Source organism: Drosophila tropicalis, unplaced genomic scaffold, assembly GCF_018151085.1.
Source record: "Drosophila tropicalis isolate 14030-0801.00 unplaced genomic scaffold, ASM1815108v1 contig_878, whole genome shotgun sequence".
Classification (NCBI taxonomy): Eukaryota; Metazoa; Arthropoda; class Insecta; order Diptera; family Drosophilidae; genus Drosophila; species Drosophila tropicalis.
This window is the reverse complement of record NW_027173374.1, coordinates 11,863,191-11,889,325: the sequence shown is the minus strand read 5'-3', so window position 1 is coordinate 11,889,325 and position 26,135 is coordinate 11,863,191. Positions and strand designations below refer to the sequence as shown.

The window sequence follows — 26,135 nt, the reverse complement described above, 5'->3', positions numbered from 1 at the left end:
TTGTTTGGAAACCAAGACGAAGTTGTCAAACGAGAATCAGAAACAGCTTTTTGTTTGTTAATAATTTTTATTTTTCAATCAATGTTAAGTAAAATCATTTCATATCTGAATCAGATCAATTGAAAAGTTGACAAAAACTAAATCCAATCCTTTCTATTCAACACAAGAGCGTCTCATCAAGAACCAACAAAATAATATCAAAACAAATGAACAAATTTTCCACAATTTTCATACTTAAATTAAATTTGTTTTTTGTTTTGTTTGTTACTCTTTTCCACGTTGCTCTTGGGGTTATATCATTTTGTTTTGTTCTGTCTTTTGTTTTTGTTTCATTACTGCGATGATTTACTGATGCATTTCTCATTTAATTGTTTATTATAATTTTTTTTTTTTTAAATATTGTTTTTTGTTATTTTTTTGTATATATAAGACTAACACTTAAAGGTAATGTTGGTTTTTTGTTGTCAGATTTAACTAAATTTTCTAAGGAGAAGGAAAAAATAGTTGTAATATTCAGATTTGTTTTTTTTTTTTTTTTTTTTTTTTTAATTATAATTTTATGTAAACATTATTTTTATTTTTTTTAACAATTATGAGTATTTCTCAAAAACTTTTCTCCGATTTTCCTCTTTTGTTTCTGTATTTTGCATATTATATATAGAGGCTTTAAATTTTTTTCTTTTGATTTTTTAAAGATTTTATTTTTTTATACGGTTTGTTTTTAATTAGTTTAATGTTGTTGTTGTTGTTGTGGTTGATTTATATTTTCAAAGTTATTGTGGTTTTTGGAGGGGGGTTGTTGTTTTTTGTTTTTGGTTTATATATGTATATAAATATGTATAGATTTGTTATATATAGGTATATAAGTTATATATATACGTTTGTGTGTGTTGTGTCGTGTGTGTGGGATATATATAGTATGTAGGAGCTTTAACTGTGTTTTCATGTGTGAGGGGCTATATATATATATATTTATATATATATGAATTTTTTTTGTATTTGTTTTAAACGCTTGTTAAATTGCACATTGATATCTTAATATTTTTTAAATATTAAACTTTTGTTTTTAGGGGTTTTTTTTATATATATATATGTATTATCGAGTGGCGCTTTTTCATTCTATGTAATTTATTTGGACTATATGCATGTATAATTATTTATATGTATATGTGTATATATATATATATATATTTATATATATTCTAATTTGTAACTATAATTAAAATTTATATATAAATATTCATTCATGTTAGTTCATTTTTTGTTTTGTTTTCATTTTCTGTTTGGTTTTTCTTTCATTTCAATTCATTCATATATTTTTTATATTTTGTATTGAATATATATATTTATATATATATATCATCATTATTGCTTCTTGAATATACATATGTGAATCCCGTCAAATATTAACTTTTGGTTTTCCATTTGCTGTGCTTTTAGTGTGTGTGTCAGTGTGTGTGTGTGTATCATCTCTGATCCCGCTAATGTTGTCAAAGTTTATGTTTCTATTTTGTAGTTAACGTGCTTAACTTGCATTTTTTATTGCCGTCTCTTATTTGTTTTTTTTTTCTTCTTGCGCCGTTAACTCGATATAACGACCTCTGATTGCTGGTTGAATATATATTTTTGTATTGTTTCTTTTGTTTTTTTGTTTTTTGGTTTTCAAAAATGCTTCGATATGCCTGGAATTATTGTTGCTTTCAATCATATCAATTCCCCAACCGCATCCTTCAATTGGAATATCTTTTGCTTACCATCAATTTTGGGTTTATTAATCTTTTTTTGAATTTCATTCAATTTGTTATTAAAGTACAATTTCTACAAGTCTGGAAACTGTTTTTCTTTTCTCAATTTTGTTTCTAGTTTATTTGATTTGTTTTCTATTATATATATATGTATATATATATATTTATGTATATATAAGTATAAGTATCCAAATTATGTTAAATATTAAAATTCTAGTTTTTAATTAATTGAACTTTTGCGCTTAATTCAAAGCAATTTCTATTTGTTTTTTTTTCTTAGCTTTCATTTTTTTTTGTTGAGAGAGATGTTAATATTTTTATTTGTTTTTTCTTTTTTTTTTCTGTTATTAAAGAAAGAATTTTAACCCGTTTCTTTTGTAATACTCGAAGTTTTCATTGATTTGCCATAATTTTTTTTCTTAGGTTTTCTCATTTTCACACTTAATAAATCAGAATGAATTTGGCATCAACTTGAACTTCGAGTACTCCCCTTCCCAGCCCCCAAACAGTTGTTTTTTTTTCTTCGTGCTACTTGACATAATGAGGAGAAAGAATAAAGTTAAAAAAAAAAAGAAAACCAATAAAAAATCTAACCAAATAATAATCATAATCGTAATTTATTTTCTTTTATTTCATTTTAACGTTTTCTTTTATTTTGTTGTGTTGTATTTATTGCAAAAGCCAAAACTTAAACATAATTTAGACAACGAAAATTAATAAGTAATTTAATATAGAACCTAAGCCTTAGATAAGGTTGAGGGGGGAGCTGCCGCAACTGCTCCTCCCCCCTCAAGGTGATTGTAGTCGTTTATGGTTGATTGGTTGATTTTTATTTTTTCTTTTGAGCTTGGCAAAAAGAGACTCTAATTGCATTAAACATAAAGCATAAATAATAATAATTGCAATTATAATCATAATAATAAATTTATTTTGTTTTTTTTTTTTGTTACTTTCTTATTTATATAATATTTATGTTGTTTTTTGTTTTTGTTTTTTTCTGAAGTGGAAGAAATGCGATTCAAGTAGATAAACTAAAAACACAATTTGAAAACTTTAACAACATTTAAGCCAATATTGTTATTAAGCCTTTGTTTATATAATCATTTTGAATAATACAATTTAAGTAATATTTCCATTTATACAAAATTTGTTTTTAAATTAGTTCTTGTCGTAGTTTTTTGTTTTGTTTTGTTTTTGATTTTAGGGGGCGACAAAAAGAGAGTGCATTTATACAAGTAAGAAGAAGAATTTGTATTATTATAATATAATAGATTTTGTTTTTTTTTTTTTTATATATTTAATTTACGTTAGAAGTTTTATATAATTTGTTTTTTTACTTTTTTGCAACGAACACATTGACTGATGTTGTTTAACTATAAAAATGTTGAAATCGAGAGACTATATAAGATAGGTATATATAAAAACCAACTGTATGTTTAGACAAACGGCTAAGCAACAACAATGTTGGGTTTAGAGTGGAATAATTTAATAATAACAAGGCTTTTTCTCTTCACCCCTCGCTCTACTCGCTGAGAGTTCACTGTACATACATAAATGTACATATGTATATGTTGCTTAGCCCACAAAACAAACGCCTTTAGACCCATTTTGACCATTCTAGATGAGTCTAAGTTCAAACTAACTTAATCCTTGCAAGTTTCTGGTCAAAATACATAAATTTGCAAGGTTCTTAACACAAAATAAACGTTCAACAAAAAAGAAAGAAAACAAGAACCAAAAACAAATCTAAAATGGTTATATCTACTATATATTGCAAATCTCATGTTGAATTTTCTTTCGATTTATACACACACATACAAAAATTTATCTCAATCATCGTCATTATCATCATCATCATGTAGTTAATTATAAATTTTGCATAAAAAATGAATCATTTCTTTATGAGTTTACTTTACGTGTATACAGCAATTAGTTTAGTTAATGCCTTTACTCATCTCATTTCATATCTTCATTTCGATAATTTTAATTTAATTCAAAAATCTACTTATTGAAATTTTTCTTTTCTTCTTTTTTTTTTTTTGGTTAACAAGATTTTTGTTTGTGTTTTTGTTTTTTTTTTTTTAAGTATGTTTTGTTTATTTTTTTATCGATTGGATTTATATATATAACATCACATTATAATAAATACTAATTAATAGATTTTTGTTTTTCCATTTGTTATGTATATATGTATATATATACATATATATATAATTTTTTTTTAATAAAGTTTTCAAAAATCGGTGTATTCCGATATACATTATATATATATATATATATATATTTATATTCCTATATACATGGGGTGGTTTTACGAGGGGGGTAAAAAAACCAAATTGAACGCATTTTAAAATAGTTGAAAACTCATACAAAGTGTGTGTGTGTCTGTGTGTACGTGTTGCTGTGTGTGTGTGTGTTTGACCCTGAATGAAAATGGAAAAACGTGCAAGTTTTCAGCAAGCACAATTACAACAACAGCAACAACAACATAGCCACGAGCTTCTGCTAACTGGTGGGAAAATTAAATTACGGCCAGTCAGTCAGTCAGTCAGCAAGTCAGCCAGATCGACTGTCGGTAGTCGCTTAGCAAAATGCCTCTATCACAACAGCAGCAGCAGCAACAACAATAATAACAACAACAACAGCAAATAAACTCTGGGGGAAATTTAATTTGCGAACAGCGAAAATACTCCATTTCGCTTGTTGGCTCTCCATTAATTCTTTCCTAGACGAAGGTCATGGTGGTGACTGCGGCTCCTTTCCTCACGCTTTGCGTTAATTAGGAAGGGCAGGCGGGGCGGAGTCCGACCAGGCAAGCAGACGACAGCCAGCAGGATGTAGAGTGGTTTTCTTAGCTGAATTGGGTAGAAGAAACGTGACTCCTGCCTCTCATTACATCTCATTTGTATGCGGCGGCGATATTGCTCCTCCTGGCGGCCTTCTCCGATGCACACTTCATGTTATCTGTTCAAATAAGAGAAGAAAAGTATTAAAATTGAGTGTCAAAAATTAATAATTGTATCTATGATCTCGATTTATTCCTCGTAACCTGTGGTGCTCAACAGAGCCCTAAGCCTCATCAGGGTAAGTTTATGCAATCTATGAAATTGTGAAATAGACAAAAAGTAGTTTATTATATTTCCCCATCTTTTAATACCTTTACTTTTACCAGTTATTAGCTCAGCTTTGTCTTATTCGCTTTTCTATTTAGTTAGTTAGTTGAAATTAGTTGCAGTTATCTAAGATTAAACAAGTTTTAATCTTCAAGTATTGAATCATGTGGTTTCTATCTATATTTATGGTTATGGTGAATGCAACAATTGAATTGGAAAAATGACATTACACATGAAATTGGGTCAAGCAACAGGAAGTTTAGTTGATTTACGACTAGAAAAAATCTTCCATGTACAGTTAAACACATCCCAAATAGAGAGCTGCCGCCCTTGCCCTTGTCCTTGCCCCCTTACACAAAATCCCATCATACTGTGTTGCCTCGCCATAGCGCCGTTGCCTAGGCAACTTAGTCGTTGTCTTTTGCCAAAGGTCAAAGCAGGACCACTCCGACCATGAGACACTCGGTTAACTGCTGTCCTCGTCCTCGTCGTCATCGTCGGATGCTTTTTGCATGCTTGTGTTCTGCTCAAGAGGCTCATTATGAACGGCTAGCTACACCCACATCTACGCACAGAGGCAAACATTAAGATTGTGTGTGTGCGTGGGTGTTGATGGGTGGGTGTGTGTAAGCTAAAATTTCATTAAGACTATGGCAAATTTTTCTATTTATTTTATGCTTTTTTTTGGGCAGATGGGTATGGGATGGTCCGAACGAGGCCAATAGACGAACTTTGGCCGTTAGCTGATGTCATCAGCCAGCTATCGCCTTTGCGTTTAATTTGCGTCACTGCAATTCGCATTTGATACTTCAATTTCTGTTGTAGTTGCTTCTCCAGTTCCTTCTCCTTTTGACTACAATCAATATTCAAACCAAACCAAATACCAACAGTTCTACCTCTGAGCTCGCTTTGGCTCTGCTCTGATGATAAGCAAATATTGACACACACACACACACACACACACACACATAACTTACAGGAGGTGTGTGTGTGTGTGTGATACTGGGTTTGCCTTCGCCAGGTAAGTCAACTCTTTGGCTACAGAGTTCTAAACTATTTCAATTTCAAGCCCAAGTGACTGCCAAATTAGAAAAACTAAAACTTTCTTTTACTAAAATAATATCATTTGTTATTTTAAATTTGCCAAATTCAAAAGAGAATGAGATCCCAGACAAATACATTAAAAATAAAGCATAAATTGAAAAAATGTGTACATTCAAGAATTCAAGTTATTTTTATTGCTTAGTTAACGATGACGCACAAGGCAGATGGACGTGAACATGGCCATGTTCTGTGTGACATGGATATGTAGTGGGACGGATAGATGGATGGATATATAGCCAAGAACTGATAGCGGCAAATAAAAATCAAAGCGCAGATTCAATTTGAAAATGTCAAAAGGCATTGCCACTACACTTTGTGTGTGTCTGTCTAGCTAGGCCTCAAATGGCAAAATGTTGCCGGGGAAAGCTGCAAATTGAATCCAACAATAAGAACGAGCAGGCGGGCTGGTATTTGGGAAATCAGAGAATGATATCTGCGCGGGCCGGCAACTGTTTTGGCCATAAAAAAAGAAAAATCCGCACTCACACATAAAACTCAAAAGAGTGAGTGCGTGAGTGGGGGATGGAAGATTCACATTGTGATATCCTTTCCAGGCTTTCCTTTCACCGGCATTGGCATCGCTCGCCATTGATGAGGCTGACTTTGACATGACAGTTTAATTGAGGGGCAGGAGGCTGGCGGCTGGAGCTCTCGCATCCATCTCGCTTTGCCATCAGCAAAGTGCAGAAAAACAGTTTACACAAAGGAAGAAGAACAACGAACAAACGGGAGAAAGAAGCTCACAAAAATATGCAAATTAGTTTGTATCCCAGGGATACAAAGTGAAAGCCCTTTCGCCCTGCCAAGTTACCGACTCCTTTGGGTAGGGAGGGTAGAGGCAGGGTCGGCACGTTGGAAGCGCTCGACTAAATTTAAAATTTATGATTTTGGTCAGGGAACAAAGGCATATAAATATATGGATACAGAGCCACAAGTGTTGCGCAGAGTGCCTCAGAGCGAACTAGTTCCCATTCTGGGAGAACGTACAAACAAGTCCATTGAAATTTAATGGACAACTTAGTTAATGGGTCAATTCTATACGACATTAGCTCATTAGGACAAAAGAAAGGGCTAACCGAAAAGGTGCCAAATCCAATGACAATTAGAACAAATGCCAGAAAAGTTTAATGGCCAACAAAAAAGATGAGCAGCTGACACAAATTGCTATGACGACTACTACTCACAAAGAGAGAAAGCGAGAGAGAGAGAGACGTGGAGGGAGGAACTGGGTTGGAAATTAGAGCAAAGGCGACGGCATTCAGCAGAATGAATGAAAAGTGAGGTAAGCTGCCAGACACGTGCCATTTTCCTTTCTACTCGTGGCGTGTGCTGGGAATTTGTGGTTACTTTTGCCAGCCATGTCGGATGGAGCGACATGGTGAACTGGTCAGCAGATAGCAGATCGTTGGCTGATTGGTTCAATGCTGTCCTACCGCTCGCCTTCCATTACAATTTAAAAAGGGGGAGGGCTGGTTGGTTTCTCGCCTACGCAATATCCTGCATTATGCTGCACTCTGGTTACTCAATACCGACTGGACGTACGTATATGGAAGAGATGCAACATGGGTAATGAAGCATCTAACTTAATCAGTCAGTGTGTGAATGTCGGGCTTATGCGTGTGGTCTCTACACACACACACACACACACGCAACTCTCAAAGCAATGTAAAATGTGTGCACGTCAAGGACCGACCGACCCCTACATTCGATTGCAAATTGTGTGTGTGTAGGCGACAGCAGCCAATAAAGGGGTGAAGGCGAAGAGCCCGAATAGACTGAAGCCACACATAACTACAGCTATGCACCTGCAATGGCAAACTAAACAAGCCAACCCGCACTCAGACAGAGGCGATATACATACATATGTATGTACATATGCATGGCGATTTCCCTAAAAGCATGCAAATTGGCCAGCAAGGTGATTGTTGGAATAGTTTCAGTCAAGTTTCTGCTTCATCCTCATCGAGTATTTCATAATTAAAATCGTCATTATGGCCCATTGCCAAACTGGATCATTTACATCATTTCCTCAATGTGTTTCCCAGTAAATTTACTAGTCGGAAACACATGACCGAAAAATCAATCCTGACCCAGCTGAGGCAAATGCCCAGAGCTAAGTTGAAGTCAGCGATAAATAGTTAATTTGATCTATTTTAATGTGCTTTTAAGCAGAATTCTATGAACAGTTACATTAAGAAATCATCCTTAATCAGATTGTTGAATATTTTAAAGAGAAGAGCTAGTTTAACTTTATTAGCAGTGTTTACTATGGGCGACTGCTTTTCTTTGTTTTTTTCTTCTTTTCTTTCTACTGCTGTGTAGAATTAGGCGAAAGTGGGATGGAGAAGAAAGTTCTGTGTAACTTGTATTAAGCAACAGTAGAGATAAGATAGCAACAACTAAAAAATAATAATGGCAAAAACTATAAGGCAACAATGGCTCTTCCTGTCAGACACATGCTGATCCTTGGCTCACCCCTCGCTTTCAATATTCTTGCTCAAACGATATCCTGTCTACACTTGTGTGAGTGTGAGTGTGCGTGTGTGGTGTAAGGGTGTTGCCTAGACTACAAGTAAACCAATTTTAACGGTTTAAGCTAAAAGTATATATACACACATACATTGGCATGTGTGTGTGTGTGTGTGTTTGTTGGCATTAAGCTTTTGGCCATGTTTGTTTACAATGCTTTTATGTTTGCACAAATGACATCGGACCTTTCCCTTGGCCCATAAGAGAGAACCAGTTGGTGTATTTGGAATTTACCGAGTAGAGAGAGAGAGAGAAGGAGGAAAGCTATGCTCCTTTTTGGGGTTTCTTCCCATTCCTTTGAAACTCACTTACTACTTTCTATATCCCTCTTTCTCTCTATCTTGTTTTGCCTTTTCCGCTGGCTGTGCGTATATTTATGCATGAAGTGGGAGGCGGGAAAGTAGCGGCTGAGAAAACGAGAGAATAGAAAATGTTGTATCCCTCTTTTTCCGTCTCTTTCTCTGCGTGTGTGTGTGTGTTTGTGACTTATTGTTATGCTGCCACTGTGCCCAATTTATGACTCGAGGTCGGGTGCCCAAAAGCCCTTAGCTCTGGTTCTGGCTCTAGTTCTTCCCTTTACTCCCGCCACCCGTTCTAACTTGGCCTTAAAAATAGACAAGCATGGAGGAAAAGCAACCAGTTTGACTCTGGCATGCTAAAAAAGCAACAGAAACAACAACAAAAACAGCAACATCGAGAAAAAGTTTTTCAGTTTCTATGTATAAAAACCTAGGGCAAACATAAATACATGGACTTAGTCCTTCCAGCGAACTCACTCACTCGTTTCATCAACTGAAGCATTACGACGACAACGACGGCATTTGAGATTAAACTGGCAGCGGCTTAACTTGGCTAAAAGACAAGGATTCAAAGTGTGTACAAGTAAAAAGGCATGTGGGTTGAATGAAAGGCGGTAAGCGGTGAGCAGTCAGCCTCCATGCTATTTGGCTCAGCTCTCACATCTTCATTAACTTATGCGATTTTCTTTAAGCTTCATTTTGCAATTACTTTTGAAAGAGCAAAAGACTGAAAACTGAATATTCTAACCACATTCAATAGACTACAGAAGAAAATCTCCACATCGTCTATGAAATCAGAGAAATTTTATTTGTGGTGCCCTCAATGTTGAAGAGTTTCCCCCATTTTTTTCAGTCACAAATTTTATTTTTGTTCTGAAAATTGCCTTATTATTTTACTCATTCATATAAAATTAGAATTTTCTTTAGTGTGAACTTTTCATTTGGTAATTTATTGTTGGGTTGTGTCAATTAAATTTGCAAATTTTGTGGCGAAATGTAAAATGGAAATTTTTGAAGCCCAGATGTATGCAACACTAAATGTAAATTGCTTTATGAACACATTAGCACAGTGGAAGTGGGGAAAGCGAATATATAGGTACGTGTGTACGATGTGATGTAATGTGTATATGTGTGTGTGTGTGGTGTAAGTACGTGCGTGTACTCAAGTGTTTGTTTGTCTAGCAGACGATAAAATACAACAAAACCAAAGTAAGCCAAGTGGCAACATAAGCAGCAAGGAATAGGGAACGGGAGAGAGAGTCAGAGAATGAGAGCGGGAACAGGGAGCAAGGTTCCTTTTACTGTTGCCAAGCAGACTTTAATTTATGTGCGCAGCCCCCCTCTGGAGGTTGGTGGCACCACCAAATTCGCGCTCTCTGTCTCTCTACCTCTCCAAAGGCCACCTGACGCCATACTTGAAGGCGCCTGTTTGCTTCAAAGTTTCTGCCTTTGCTTTTACTTTGGCGCTAACTTAATTTCCATTTCCAAATTTAGCATGTCTGCTTCATCTCCCTTCCCACTCTACTTCCTTCTCTCTTTTTGGTGGCACGTTGTTGCCATCTTGTTGCGTGCCAAATGCAAGTTTTCGATAAAACAAAGTTCAAGATGGCGGCCGCAACAAAATGGAAGGAGAAGAAAAACAAAAGAGAAAAAAATGAAATGCGTATCGGCCCATCACCACACACACCCACAAACACATACCACATTTACAGTTAAAGCTCGGTTTTCGGGCTAATGACAGAAGTAGAAACCAAAATGCGAAAAGTCAAACTTTCTCGCTTTCATTAGATTTAACCAGAGTGAATGATATAAGAGAAGATCGTTAAATAAAATGTGAGTTGGGAATGATGATGAGTCACACGCCATTACAGAGTCCTTCTTGGCAAGCGCCATTCTCTTAGAATTGGCATGGAAATCGGATTACCATTAGCCTTGTAGCCAGTTATTAGGAGCGATTAAGAAACTGCATAGTTCACACATACCTGTCAAACGAGCTTGTAGCAAATATGCGCCCCATTCGAGTCAAACAAGATTAGAATCATTTCAAAGCTTGTGCAATTGCCTGCAGGTTGATTGTCTTTGTTTTAAAAGGCTCCCGGAACGAATGAATGAATGAATGAAGCTGGGGCTAAAAGGCAGACAGATGACGGCAGCAAGCCCAGGGCTCAGCTGCTGCTGCTGCGTTTGAGGTGTTGTCGTCGTTCTATTGTGCTTTTTCGTAGACAATGCAAACAATTTTTGACTAGATGTCCAATTTTGCATAAAAGAAGCTTACAAGAGATAGAGCTTCGAGTGGGAACTATGCAATTTTCAAGGCGGAGGTTATAACAAAGGCAACAGACATGGTCAACTTAATGTGGTAAGTAGTAGCTTAAAGCTCAATTTCTTATAATCCAGGTTATTAACTTTTTTCTTAAAGGCAATTCCAAAATTTTAAACATCGTCACTTTAAACTGATTTCTGCAAGTGTAACCCAACAAACACGCATAAACCAATATGGTACTCTAGTCACTAACTATAATGGTCTTCCACACACATGGATATAGCTTGGCTTGTTCCGAATAACACATGTTATACTCGCTCTGCACACGTAGTATTTACAACTTTGTTTCTGCCACACGTATCGTGGCCATGCAAACGGCGTCACGTAATTTTTGTTGGACTTCAACCGCACAGCAGAAAACGACAATCTGTGCAGTACAACATATATTGAGAAGCTTTTCTATGCATTTGCCATTCATATCAAATATATACCCCAAAGCGATCGAGGCAGGGGCAGCAAGCAAAGCTATCAACTGGGCGTGGTCAGGGGAAAAAAAAAACCACAAAGAACAATATAAAAAATCGATGACACGTCACGCAAACCGTCGAATAAAATGCAACGCAATATAACGAGAAAAACCTTCACGGCGTGGGGTAGAAAAAGAACATCCTCTGGATGGTTGGTTGGCCGACCTGTATGCCATAATCAACGAAACGGAAATGTGGCCAATTAGTGCACTTGGCCAGCAAAATGATGAAAACGAACACACAATTGTGTGTACCAAAGCCACGGATTGATGATGGCTTTATTTAGAATCATGTCGTTGATATAAGTGATGGCCATTGCCTTGTTTCAATAATTCTGCAATAATGCAAGTATCAATTATTCAAAGGATTGTATAAATCGCAAATGAATATTGAACAGCTCCAATATCAAGGATAGGCAGTAGAACAAGCATACGAATGAAAGTCCTGTAGTGTGAGCACTATCAGCTTGATAATTAACTAAAACAGTTTCTACTATTTTGCATCCTGACCTGATTGTGTTGTGGATTTGGTTAGAAAACACAGTATATACCAAGCGAACAGTGATAATTGGTAAATAAAACATTCGACATGAGCTGAGTGTAGCCAATTATACACATCTGCTGCACTGGACCACACGTGACGGAATCTCTGCGTTTGCATAGCACTTTAATTGACTCTCCCTTTGGTCAGCAACAACATATGCATATGCATATGCATATACATATACTATATATACTCGTACATATGTATATGTATAAAGTTGCATTCAACTCTCGACAATGACAAGGTCGCCTACACAGCAGCCTTGTGGCACGTCACAAAATGTTTCATGCGTGGCGCCCTCATTTATGCAGCGTTTATTTACATACACACACACACACCAGCACACAAATAACATTTACATTCTCGCACACTCACAAAATAGACTTACGATAGACGTATAAATATTTCATGCCTGAGATGCCTTATTCTCGGAATTATTATAAATATGAGACAATAAATGAACGACAACGCGTTGGCGTCAAATTACTCCAACCCGTTGAGAGGGTCGATGATGAATGTGGTTGAAGGGGCATTTTACTAAGAATTGCAATCAGCTGACGTTCTATCTCACAAGTATTGAGTCATATTTTCTCTTAGCTGAATACTGAATCTGGGGAATGTATATAAATGCCCAACGGAAGCACCAGCAGCATCGTCATCAACATCAACATTTATTGTACACATACAAGTTTCAGTAATTGTTTTTCAGAATGTTGACGATGAAAGTCGCTCGGCAAAAAATTCACCATTTTGCGGGACCGATACTGAAAACAAGGGCGTTGCTTGACGTTGCTCGCCAACTAATAAAGTATCCAGTTATGCACTTTAAGCCAGCATCATGCATTTCGCATAGTGGATTTTAATTAAAAATGAAACAACTTTGACCGTGTCACTTGGTTTGCCTGACTCACCAGTAGTTTGTGATACGTGATGAGCAGTTTAATAGTTGTTGAAATTGACTGTTTACTCTCCAGAGTTTTCCCTACATTCCTTTTAAAATGCCTTTTAAATAGAGATTTGGAAAAGATCAGTCTAATTGGTCAACATGTAGTTGACCATAGACATTCCCATTTATAACTGGGCCCTTGACAATGAAATCCAATTGTTACAAAATATGCAATCTGCAATTCAAGTTACTTTATGCTAGAGAAAGCAAATAATCTTTTAATGATAAAATTAAATTGCTTCTTGTGATTTGTATTAAATAATAGACTAGTCGTGTGCCTAATAGTTGTTGTTAGGTTCAGTTCGAAAAGCCCAAGTTGGCTGGTTGGTTATGAGGTCACATATGTATAATTTGTTGCCAGCACGCACATTTGGCATGCAATTGTCATGTATGTATTTGTCAAGCAATATTTTAATGTGTTTTCCTGTGTCTTTTGGATGCGAAGAGTGTGTGTTCGAGAGGAAATCGGAATATGAAATAAATGACTTTAAATTGTATTACTATTGATTTTTGCATATGCCATTTATTTCATTATTGTTTCAGCATTATTTCCGATTATATATATTTATTTTCCAACTATTTATAATTGGAATGATTACCTTTTGCAGTCATAATCTCTTGGATTTTAAGTGCATGCGTCCGGGTGTGATTCTGTGTGTGTGTGTGTCCTTGATATTTGGTTCAGTATGCGGTTCTGTTGCACATTCTGATGTCAAGAATTCACCGTGTTTTACGGGGGCGTCGGTTGGCAAGCGGTTGATGATGATGAAGCTACCACATAACTGATATGTAAATGTCAGGGAAGCTCAGGCACCAGAGTTCAGTTTAAGCGGAGTTTATTGCTTAGCAACTGTTTTACATGACAGATAAAGGCATGACATTGCTCGATGGGATAGATTTATGATATGTCGTCAGTCACTCGTTAATAACTTTACGCCGTAATGTTCCAATTCTGGTGTCAAAATCTAATAGAGGAATGGGAAATCAAGCAACTTGTAACTTTATTTGAAATTGGAAACCCATATACTCACAACCTCGAGCTTAACATATATTTCCCATTCACATTGGTGAAAATTCAACAGCAACATAAATGACATAAAAGTCGCATTAACCCATATTTGCACTAAAAAGCGATGATGGGAAAAGAGAATCATATTACATGAGAGGCGGCGGCATCAGCATCGGCACAGACAGCTTACATACATATGTATACCATCTCCATACCAAGAGGACGAAGGACGAAGAAGAAAGAACAAGTCAAAGAAGGAAACCCCGACGACTCGATGCGGCTCTTTCTCTCTCTTTCTTTCTGTGCACCCGATATCCGTAATATCTTATCAACAAAAGTCGTGAGCAGAATGTAACGGAAACGGAAAGTAAATGGCTGCCATTTAAGGAATGAAAGACGAAGGGAATGAAAGAGAGAAGAGGATTGATACACACAAACATACACACACAGAGAGAGGATGAAGGAGCAGCAAATTGAAAACTGTGGGTGTCTCCAAAAAAAAAAAAAAGGAAGAAAGAATGCACATGTTTGATATTCCACAAAGAGGAGGAGTGAGTATGCATGCATAAGTACATGTTGCCTACTTATGGGCGCCATTTAGATGCGAGTATACCCTGCTACTAGGTTAAAAGAGGCCCGGCACAAAAAAAGGAGCTTCTAGCCCGAGGGTCCTCGCATTTTCTCTTCAACACAAAAAGCAACAATCTTCGGCCCCAAGCATTATGTAGGACGACGACTCACAAGGCAGGGAAACTCACGCAAATTGTTTGGCGGAAATTTGCAGATGCCTCATAAATATAAATTATTATACAAATTAGCAGTGTTATTTATTTAATGAATTTTTTATAGTACCTACACATTCTAATATTCGGCAAGTGATAGCAACAACAATAAGAATAACCAAAACCATTAGCAAAAATCAGCTATTAATGATCCTTCCTTTCGTATGTATTTACTTTCCATGAGAGCAACCAAGTTGACAAAGGATGTTATGCCACACTAATTCCATATTTTGTTGAGAGTTTTGAATGAATAATTAAAATTCCGACTACAGGAATAATAAGGAAATGTTCTGGCTGGTTTTCGTTGTCCTTTTTGTATGTGGTTAAAAAACAAAAACTTTAGTTTTCTTTCTCTGCTGGGAGGAAAACGTATAAATTATATGAAAACTATGTGTGTTACACATTTGTACATTTGTGTATGCTGTGAATGTCACGCAGGAATTGCAACCTTATGCAAGGACAACAACCACATACGCATACACATGGTCGGGCAAGGACAGCTGTCATTGCAGTAACACATTCTTTTTTCCTTTTTTTGGAAAACAGTCAAGGCTGCTCTGAGAACGGAATGGAATGGCAATGCAGTCAACTCGATGTGGCAAAACGACAATGAAAATAATTATGCCCCGACAAGCAGAAAGTGCAGCAACAGCAGCAGCTACTACGAATCCCTATACAATACACATACACATATTGATTATTTCGAGTGGGTGGTTTTGCTAGTCCGTAAGTGTCTCTCTGTCTCAATTGAATTTCTTTTGGCCCATTGACAGAAGAGAATAGAATTGAGAAATTTAACAAGATTGCATTACATTTTGGCAGCTGCATTTACTTTTCATGTACAAAACGGGGTCGGGGGTCAGCCCCAATATATGGATTGGATAAATGGATAATAACTTATTGACTTGAATGCACTTCTCATTTGTATGCAATTGTGTTTCCTCTGAAATTGATAAGACACCTTTTTGACTAGAGGGAAGACATATGCTATGAACAACCACAGAAGTGCGGAAAACTGACTTGCATTTTAATTTTTCACACACACAGACAAACACATAGTGCAAGTATCCTTTCGTCGGGTTCTTAGTCATTTCTCATTTGGCAAATGAAATTTTAACAAGCATACATAAAAGAAGACTTAAATCTGAGCGTAGGGGAAACAGCTATAATGAGATGAGGAGGATGTCTTTTTGTCACATGTTGCACAGTGTTGCTTTTCTTTGCTCTTTGACAACCGATTATTAATTGATTTTCAAGCTTCTGTTGACGTGCTTGAAAGTCATAACCAGCTGGTGGAAATTAATGAGCAAGCCAAGTCAATCGTGAGCCAAGTTTTTCACTCAAAATTAATTACTGACAAATGGACACACTAACACATACACACATATAAAGTTTATGGGCAGATAGCAAGAGGCTTGAAAAAGGAATATACACACTCACACACACACATATCAAACAGACAAATACTAAGAGGACCAAAGCAGCCACAAGGCAAACTTTTTTTTCCTTTTTAGGCAATAAACTGCACTTTTTTCTCTCTCCCTGTCTCTCTCTCTGTCTCTTTTTTATCTGCAGAATGTATATCCATCAGAATTTTCTATTTTTGGCTTTGGGTTTCAGTTTGGTTTTTGCTTGATGAAAAATGCAACCAAATTTTGTTTCTCGGGTTTAGGCCGAAAATGCATACAAACAAAAGTGTTTGTACGTGTCTGGGCTGATAATATCCGGCACAGTTTCTGTTGCAAAAGTTTTTGTTATAACATTTTTATTTATGCAAAGTATTTGATAAAATATTTATACTGCACACTGCGCTCCAAATCTATAGATGCATTATTTAAACTTATGGAGTTTTCCCACTAAAGTTGTCCACTGTGAAAGCAGCAGTCCCTGCCAAGATATTTGAAATCATTCGAGGAGTGCATTTATAAATTTCTATTATTCCCCTTACTCATCCATCCAATCAATGAAAATGTTAATTGCGAGTCGGCAATTGCAATTGACCTTCTCAGATTACGTTTACATTTGTAAAATTAGCTTGAGATTATATTTCTTGACCTGTGAATAATAACAGATAAGCTTAAATCGACTATAAACATTTCGATTTGCTTTAGCAACATTTCATTCATTCCAGCGGAATAACTCTTTTGGACAGAAAGGAAAATCAATTTAGCCTTAGCATAACTATTTCAATTTAATCTAGCTACAAAGTCTTATCAAACATATCAGTTGCTCCCGACAAGCCAAAGAAAAATGGCAAAAAAAAAAAAAAACAAATTTACTTGTCTAAGTTTTAAATTGCCTGATAAGTTACTCTGCGAATAAATGGAAAAGGAGGCGGCGCAGAAATGTTTAAGCATAAATCAAAGTTTGGAGGCAAAACAAAAAAAAAAACGAAAGGGAGGAAAAAGAACTGCCAAAAAGCTGATATGACAAATTTCGACATAAAGAAATTCAGGCTTACTTTGTGGAAGGTAGGTGGGCAGCACTTGGTAATGGGGCGTGGCAGTGATATATATCGTATGTATGTATGAAGAAAAGGAATTGCCAATAAATTGAGCAGACATTAAGCAAAGCGCCTCCAATGTAAATGATGTAAAGGGAGCACGAGAGACCAACAGATTTATGACTATTCATTAACTTGATGTCAGATGGAGGATTGTTAGGTGGGGTAGGGAAAACGATGCCAAAACCGAAAACACTTTTCATAATGGCTCCAAGTTTGGCCTCCCTTTTCTCTCTCTGTCTCTCTCTCTCTCTTTACCTTACCTAAAATTTCCATGCAATATTTTTGCAAACTGTTGCTAATTAGCAAACAACTTGAAATATTTGTACGTAAGTCCGTGTGAATAAGTAAATATATATATATACTATATGTATGTAGTATACATAAGTGTTATATACATATATATCTTGTTTGTGTGCATATTGAGTGCTGCAGTAGTGCCACGCCCATAGACAAGCTGACGCATATCCTAATTGCAGAGTGAAAAGCGATTGCAGGACGAGGTCAACGATAATGTATACAAGAGGTGGGATTAGGCAAGCTGTCATAAGCAGGACCACACACATACACACTCCCACACAACTCAGAATGGCATTAACCATATATGTATGTATGTTTGCCAGCTAGGACATGCCCTATATAAATCAAAACGATTCATTACATCAAGACTCTCTAGAAATCTATCCTAAATTGTTTTGGTATCTATTATGTTGTTCTCATTCGAAGTTTAATCCACTTTGAATTGAACAAATATGTTTCCTATTAAAACTTCAGTGCTAAAGCTAATGGATAAATACTTCTATCGAGATAAACTTATTTGAATTGTAATAGATTAAAGTAACCCACACACAGTGTTGTGTGTGTGCTGGTTATATTGTCAGCGAGAATTAAGTCAAATTAAAGTGATTATAGTCGCCAAATCGAATGGAACTAATCTCATTGAAAAGTTTGCAATTAGAAATCAGCTTATTGAATTTCACATATGTATGCAGATATTTCCGTTTCACATGATAAAAACCCTTTCAGTTGCATCAATAATCCAATTAAGGTCAATCGTTTGCAAATCTAAAATTTGTCCAGTGTGAATAATAAAGTTATGGGGCTCTCTTTTTAAACATTTTCATTTTTGTGGCAAAAACCAATTTAAGTGTGCAACAATATAAAGTGAAAAGAATTTCCACAGAAAATTTTTTGATGATTAATTATGGTTGTAATTAAAGGAAAAACAAAAACGACAACAGCAACAACAGCGAATATAGAAAATAAAATAAAGAAAAACGGCGGCGTTAGGCAATGTAATTACAAGACAAATTTACAAGGGAATTCCTGGCGGATGCCAGGATGTCCCGACCAGGATGCTGTTCTTTTTGACAGTTAATTTATGTGTAAAAAGTTACAAGTGCCTTTAAGCGAACCTTTGAGGTGAACTTGGAGTTCCTGGGTCACCTTAAATACAAATACACACACACACACACAAGAAAACATGGTAAACGCCCTAAGTCAAAGGTCAGGCTTCTGTTTTGGCATTTGTTTTAAGAATGGAAGAAAAATATTGTTACGCTTTTTTTTTTTTGTTCATTTTTAGTCCTTAGGATTTGAAGCATTGAAGCGCAAAAGGCACAAAATTTATACCAATCACTTCATTCCCTTCATTTGTGTCTTAACTCCCACCTTTTTTTGCTTTGTGTATCCCGCCGAGAGATTTACGATGGGTCAAGTCCAGAATTTTATTGTCCTTTGAATGGGTCTCGTCGGTCAGTTGAAGAAACTCGGCTCAGTTTTACCCAATCAAGCATTTGGTCGTCCCAAATATTTGTAGCGAGGGGTAACAAAGGCTTCAATGGCAACTGCTTCATTAAAACAAAAACGCAACGATTGATGGCACCTAATCAAATTTTGTATGGACCAATAAAACAGAAGAAAAAAAAAAAAAAAAAGCAAAATTCCATAAGAAAAAAGTCTGTTCGACTTCCTTATATCCTGCACGTAGTGATTAAACTACTAACAGTATCCTTTTTGTTCTTCTAATAAAAACCCTTAATACCGATTTATATCCAAAGCTCCGATTGATATAACTAGATCGAGTCATCCAATCTTTTAGGACATGTCTAAGTCAGAATATTCATAGTAGACGTGGATAGAGGACTTAAATTTAAAATTTTCTTGCTTTTAATTTAAGTTATTTCATGGTAGTTCAGATTAAGTTTATTTAGATGTTTTATGAGAAAGTTAAATATTATTTCCCCATATTTCTGACACTTTAAACAAATTTGGGGAAATTTTACGTTGTGTATTTATAGGACATTTTTATGTTATTTGTGTAAGTCCTTAAAGGAACAATAATACTATCCTGAAACGGTCTTTATGCCTTTTGGCTTTTTATATTGGGCTATGACTCACTTACAGATAAAACCCGCACCCCTTAAGGGCCATCCCTTCCCCCTTTATTTTGCATTTCTTTCGCCCACTCTTACCCCTAATTTGCGTATTTGGTTTATACATCTCGGCGGACAGGACATATGAGTATATAAGGACGTGAAATATTACGCGAGCAAAGTAAATGTAATGCAAATTGAGTTTCGTCCTGTCGGGACGGATGGATTGGTGTACCTCAAGGCAATTCGCCAGTCAAAATATCTGTCAGAAATCGTATGACCGAATGGTCTATTGTGTTGAGACAAGGTCATTTGGTCGACGGCGGTCTCCCCCGTGGTGGTCTTACGGTCGGATTTTTATGGTCTGCACACGTCAGCAACAACAATAATAAAAAGGAGCTCACAACAGCGACGGCGAAGGCTCCTTTTGGAAATTTTTTTCCCTTGTTTTTGTGCGGGGCCAAAACCAAGAATTTATTATTAGCTATGACTTGGCCCAAGTGTGAGTGGGGGTCGGGCTGGTCGAGGGACGGCCGTAGCCCACATCCTAGTTAGATTCTAGGGGAGCGCAGTTATAAAAAGGCAATGCGATAATTGTTAAGGAAATTTCTTGCTGTTTCTTGGGTGTTGTATTGCTCTGTGCGTGTGCCTAGCATAACATAAAATTGGCATTGGGGTCCTCGTCCGAGGGTCGGCAGGGTAAACAATTTTATTGCCCGACTTGAATACGAAAAATGCCGTTGTCAGCAGCAGGAGCAGAGACTTGAAGAGAAAGAAAAAACAAATTACCTACATAGATAAACACACAGAAAGAGAGCGAGAGCGAGAAAGAGGGGAATGATAATTCCAGAGAAAAGGGCAAAGGAGTTAGCTTAAGGCAAACACACACACACACACACTTAGATAAAACAAAGAACCAAAACTTAAGCCTTAGTTTAGATATCTAGAGTCAACATTTTTAAGCCAAAAAGATCGCCCAGTTCAATGTAAGAAATCTAATTTTAATCGTTAATACAGGAATATATTTTTATATTTTAATGTTTCGACAATTTATTTACTTTATTTTTCATTGCTCTTCCTTTTACTTTGACTTAAATTAAAATAAATTGCCAAAGTCAAAGTCACAGTGAGATGAAGAGCAAAATAGATTATGATGATTGACGTAAGCTACATAAAAAAACATCACTTGGCCCACAAATCGTGCCCAAAAACCCCCACACCACCCACTCCCTGCCATTTCGCTATACATCTCAGTTCGGCTTGCCTTTAGGCTTCTAACGAATGCAAATGCAATAAACGCGCCGCCGAGTGCTCGCAATTTGTTTGCACGTCAATTTAATTTATTAATTTAGCTTAGTAACATTAAAAATAAATGAAAAAAGACGGCAAAAAATATTGAAATAAAAGGAAAATACAAAAATTATATACAAATACCAGATGCGAAATCGTGCTATTCATTTTAATTTTTTATTTTTATTTTCATTTTTCAAAAAAGTAGGTCACACAAGTTATGGCCAAAAGCCTGAAAACCAATATGTGTACATAAGTATAATATTGTAATATTAAACAACAAAAAATAGTCCAAAGAAATTGAAATCGAAAAACTAATACACAGTATTATCTTATATGAAATACCAAGGGTATTGAATTAATATGGGATTTACTTTAGCACTGGGTTTGAGTTAAATATATGGCGGGCAATCCATTTGGCATATAAATGAATATATAAGTATCCACTTTTATATGTATTTGAATACAAAAAAAACACAAACAACGACTGGACCTCAGCCAAATATTTAATAAAATCGATTGAATTTAACATTTTTCCCAATAGGAGAAGAGAAGGCAAAAAGACAGCAGGAAATTGATTGTGAACATGGCCTGGGAGAAGGAATTGCACATCCTTTGAAGGATTTACTGAACTGCATACATATGTATTCATTGTGTAAATGAAGTGAAATGGGTAATAAAGATGGTAAAAAAAAAAAAAAAAAAAAGAAAAGACAAACCGAAATGACATCATATGTACATACATATATAAAGAATTTGCGAATTTATAGCCAATGTTTTTATGTTCACTCATGGACCACGGCCATGTAATGAGTGTATTCCATGGTTTTGGTCAGTATCTTTCGTTTGCCGCCTTCTTCCGTTTCACAGACAGACAGAAAGACAGATAAACCGTTGCCATAAGCAGCGGAATGTGCTTTTAATGATGGCGATGATGACGAGTTGCCGACATTTATTGTAAATGATGCACAAATGCTGTTTTAAGTGGATGGAAAGCCTCAATGGCAGCAGCAACATCGTTTGTGTGTGCCCCGCCCCCTTTGGAACAAGGCCATTCTGTGAAGTTGTTGTGCTGCAGTTTTCCCTGCCATCTGTAAAGAGGTTGCTGCTACTTGGTACTTGCCAACAACTTTATGGCACTCATTCAACGTTGAATTTAATTTGCTTCTCTCGAAAGAAGAGACCCGAGGCAAATTAATGTAAAGAATAAATTTTAAGCAAACAACGGAATGAAAACTAACACAAACAATTTTGCTTTCTTTTTCGTCCTTTTTGCTGGTATGTTTTTTCCTTTTTTTTTTTTTTTTTGGGAGGGTTGAAAAGCCAGCAAAAAGTGGGCCAAACACAGCGGCATTGGGGGATTAGCATTAACAATTCCATTAAGATGACATACAAAAAAAAGAAAAAAAATGAAAACTCGAAAAAATAAATATAATAAGACAAAAAAAAGGAGCCAGTGAACTGAGCAAGTGTATATAAGTAAGTTTCTCTCCTTCAACAAAATCTCTGTTGACAGCCAAGGGCTAGCAGAGAAACCGAGCAAAATTTTTAGTACAAGAAGAGAAAGTGAAACTCTTTTAGCGGGAAATAATCTTTAATTATATTGTGTATGAGAAAATTCATGCAAGTCAAGAGAAAATTTAGTATTAATAACGACGTTTTATAAAACTTTACTAGCAAACCTCGTAAATCGAAAGGACTTTTGGGCCCGGCGGCAGGGGATTGATTACTTTATGTGACATAACAAATAAACTCCATGTGTATGAATAATAAAAGACTTTGATTAAATTTGCAGCTAAATGTGAATTCGCAAATTATTATTACGTGATGGTACAGAGAAAATTTCAGACTTTTCATTTTCTTCAGTGTATATGGGAAATATAAATAAATTTGAATCATCTAGTCAGTGGGTAAATTACTTATGATAATGAAGTACTCTAGATTCCAGCGGATTTCAGTTGTATTCAGCTTAATATACTCATATATCAAGCGATTTGAAGTTGAGTATATGTGATCATTTACCACACCGACAGATAAAGATGGGGCGAGTGAAAAGAACTGCTCGGAGTAAATGGCAACCCCCCAAGCAAGTGAGAGAGAAACAGAGAGAAGGCCAATGGGGTTGGCTTTTTATATGCCAAAAACCATTTGTAAAATTTGCATTTCAGTCTGACAGCTAAAAGCCATTTGCCGCTGAGAGCTGCGAAAAACCAGACAACAACTTACGAGAACAGAGACGACAACTGACTGGCTGACTATACAGTGAGAAAGAAAGCTCATAAAATACTTGAGCAAACAAAACAACATTTCAATGTCGTCATCGGACACACACACACACACACATAATCAAAGCTGGAAAAAAAGTGTAAGGTGACACAAAAAAAGTCGTTAAACAATTTGATATGCCCTTGAAAAACCAACTAAAACAAAATTCAACAAAAATTTTGTTAGAGATAGAAACAAATAGAGAATAGAGAAGGCCAAGAGGGGACAGGCGGCCGGGGACAGAGCTTGGCGGGTGTGGGCCAATGACATTAGCGGTTTTTTGAACGTTTACTAGAACTTGAAATAAATGCAAATTAACAGAACACAGCCCGAAGAGATAAGCCAACACAATGACTCCACTCCTTGAGGGCCGACAGAGTACAAGCGACTGTTCCACGTTGACGGTTAGTTCAAAAGTCATTTTCAAGTGAATTTCATTTATAATGAATGCCCATGCCCTCGAAGCGGTGGCGGCGAAGGTAGGATTCGGAGAGGAAGCCACAAACCAGTCGCAAATGGACTAACAGCACTAAAATGGTAGGCAGGAGAAGTAAATAAGTTAGATGGGAAAACGAACCAGGCTGGGGCAGACTTTTCCTGCTTGTTAAAGTTCAACAAACTGAACTAAGCTGAACTGAGCAGGTGGCACAGGCCAGGTAAATCCTTTTATTTATGTATATACTAAACCTTTCGTGTTCCTTCATCAGTGCGGCGCAGTGCTGGTCATAGCAAATTCAACTAATGAACTGGTTCCAGACTCTATATATACAAAACTGGATTTTAAAAGTGTTGAATTTTAATTTGCTAATCAACTTAAGTCGGCAAAAACAAGTTTGTTTCGTGAACAATATAATATTCTTATTGATAAACCATTATAAATAGCTAATGAAAATATTAAAGAACTGGTCTTGGTAAACAACACAATGTCTTAGCACTAACTATACCCATAAAGAGTACACATATGTATTTGCGAAACGTACCACATACATTTGGGGGCAATAAACTTAGCAGGCCAAACCTTTATTAAAAGAAACTAACATGTTACCACACACGTCATTTCAGCCAGCCGTCCAGCCAGCCAATCAACCATCCATCCATCATTCAATTATATAAACCTAAGGTATTGGAATATTCTCTCATACTCAGTTAGAAAATGTTATTTTCATTTTTCGAATTCGATTGCACACGCACATTTTGCATTTGATAAGAATGGGGATCCACATGGCGTATGATTAATTCCCAATGCTGGGTTGCCTGCCCCCCCAGGCAAATAAAAATAAATTTAGTGTCAAAAGTAATTGTGCCCAAAGGACCCAACCAAATATATATATATATATATACTGAAAGAAGAGGATGGCTATATCCAGACCAAGAGCAAGAGACTTCAAGAACAACAACAATCGCAAAAATAATTACAAGTCATGAACACAGATAGCAAAAATGACGCGACGGAAAAGTGGTACAAAAATTTCCGTCATGATTCTAAGGCAGAGACAATAAAGGTACGGGAAACGGAGGGATAGAGGAAAAGCAGCCAGTTAGTTAGTTGTTTGGTGGGTAGGTCCCTCTCTGTCCGCCCCCTCACTCTCTCTCTCGTTCTCCCTCTCTATTTCTATTTTATTCTTTTGCTTTCTCGCTCTCTTTCTCGGCAAACTCTCCTAGATTTTTCGTGTGTGCGGCAGTTTTATCTATCCTCAGGCCTTTTGCCAGCCGAACCAAGAAGGACAACAGAAACACAGGCAACAACAATGTAGGGAAAACTAATTAATAGCACATTTTATTTTGTGCCTACCCCAAAAAGGAAAAGATTGCAGATTAGTTGCTACTACCGCTCCCTCATCCTGCCTGGCTGCTCCTCCCCTTTTAGCTTAAGTATATATGACAAATAATGTTGAAATTAAATGATATGCCCCAAGCGATAAGCAAGTGTTTGGCTGGGTTCTCCTCTTCAGGCAATGCTATTTGGGGATAAATGGCGGTACAATCGACCAACGAAGAGAAACAACAACTGGGTGAAGCCGCATTAGTGCAAAGACTCGAGGAGCAAATAATGCGATTTACAGCCAAATGACAATCAGGTTATATACGGAATTAACTGTATCAAGAGATTTTGGAGACCGCATCAAATACCATGGTACTAAGGGATTGAGGTGAGAGAGTATCGAAAGAAAGAACTTTATAGATCTATAATTTATATTTGTATAAATATTGTGAACATGAGTCTAGTTAGCAGTAAATGATTGACTAATCTAAATACTTCAACTACTGGAAAATGGAGATTATATGTATGTAAGGCAAATTCCTGTTTGTTTTTCTTTTTAGTGCGTCGATTAAAAATTTCCATACTTCTATTCTTTCTCGCTAAACTAGTAAAGCCGCCACAAACAACTGTCAAAATGGCAATGGAAAAACGTAGGAAAAGAAGAACAAATAGAGGAAAAAAAGTGTAACCAAAATGCAAACACACAAAAGGCTCACACACACAACAACCAACCCAACCCAACAATACGACACGACACGACAGGATGTGGGTAACGCAAACAAAAAAGGAACGAAACACAAAAATGGAGAAAATGGAAAGAAGCCACAGCAGAGGAGGTAAAATGGCGGATGGTTTGGCTAGGTCACTTTATGGATTCATGGGGACTAAAACAGGCAGGAGGACAACAAAAGTTGTTTTGCGTGCGGAGTTTTTTTCCCCGCCGCTCTCATTTGGCTTAGGCTTCTCTTTTGTTTCTGTGAAAGAACCGGCTTCATTTCAAGTGTGTGTGTATACCGTGTGGAAATTAACACAGTAGCACACAAAACACACAAAAAGGAACAACAACAGCAACAACAAGCC

At 36.3% G+C, this 26,135-nt stretch overlaps 2 protein-coding genes across 3 annotated transcripts in view; both read right to left on the bottom strand.

Annotated features, from left to right (window-relative positions):
- The window catches only part of eIF4EHP (eukaryotic translation initiation factor 4E homologous protein), a 42,253-nt gene that overhangs the window by 1,442 nt on the left and 14,676 nt on the right, over positions 1–26,135 (bottom strand). The window lies entirely within an intron of this gene.
- Positions 271–26,135, bottom strand: part of Syx1A (Syntaxin 1A) — a 37,629-nt gene continuing 11,764 nt past the window's right edge. Inside the window, exon 3 of the mRNA XM_068299685.1 lies at positions 271–4,709. The gene's annotated coding sequence lies outside the window, so the exon portion shown is untranslated. The remainder of the gene's footprint in view (positions 4,710–26,135) is intronic.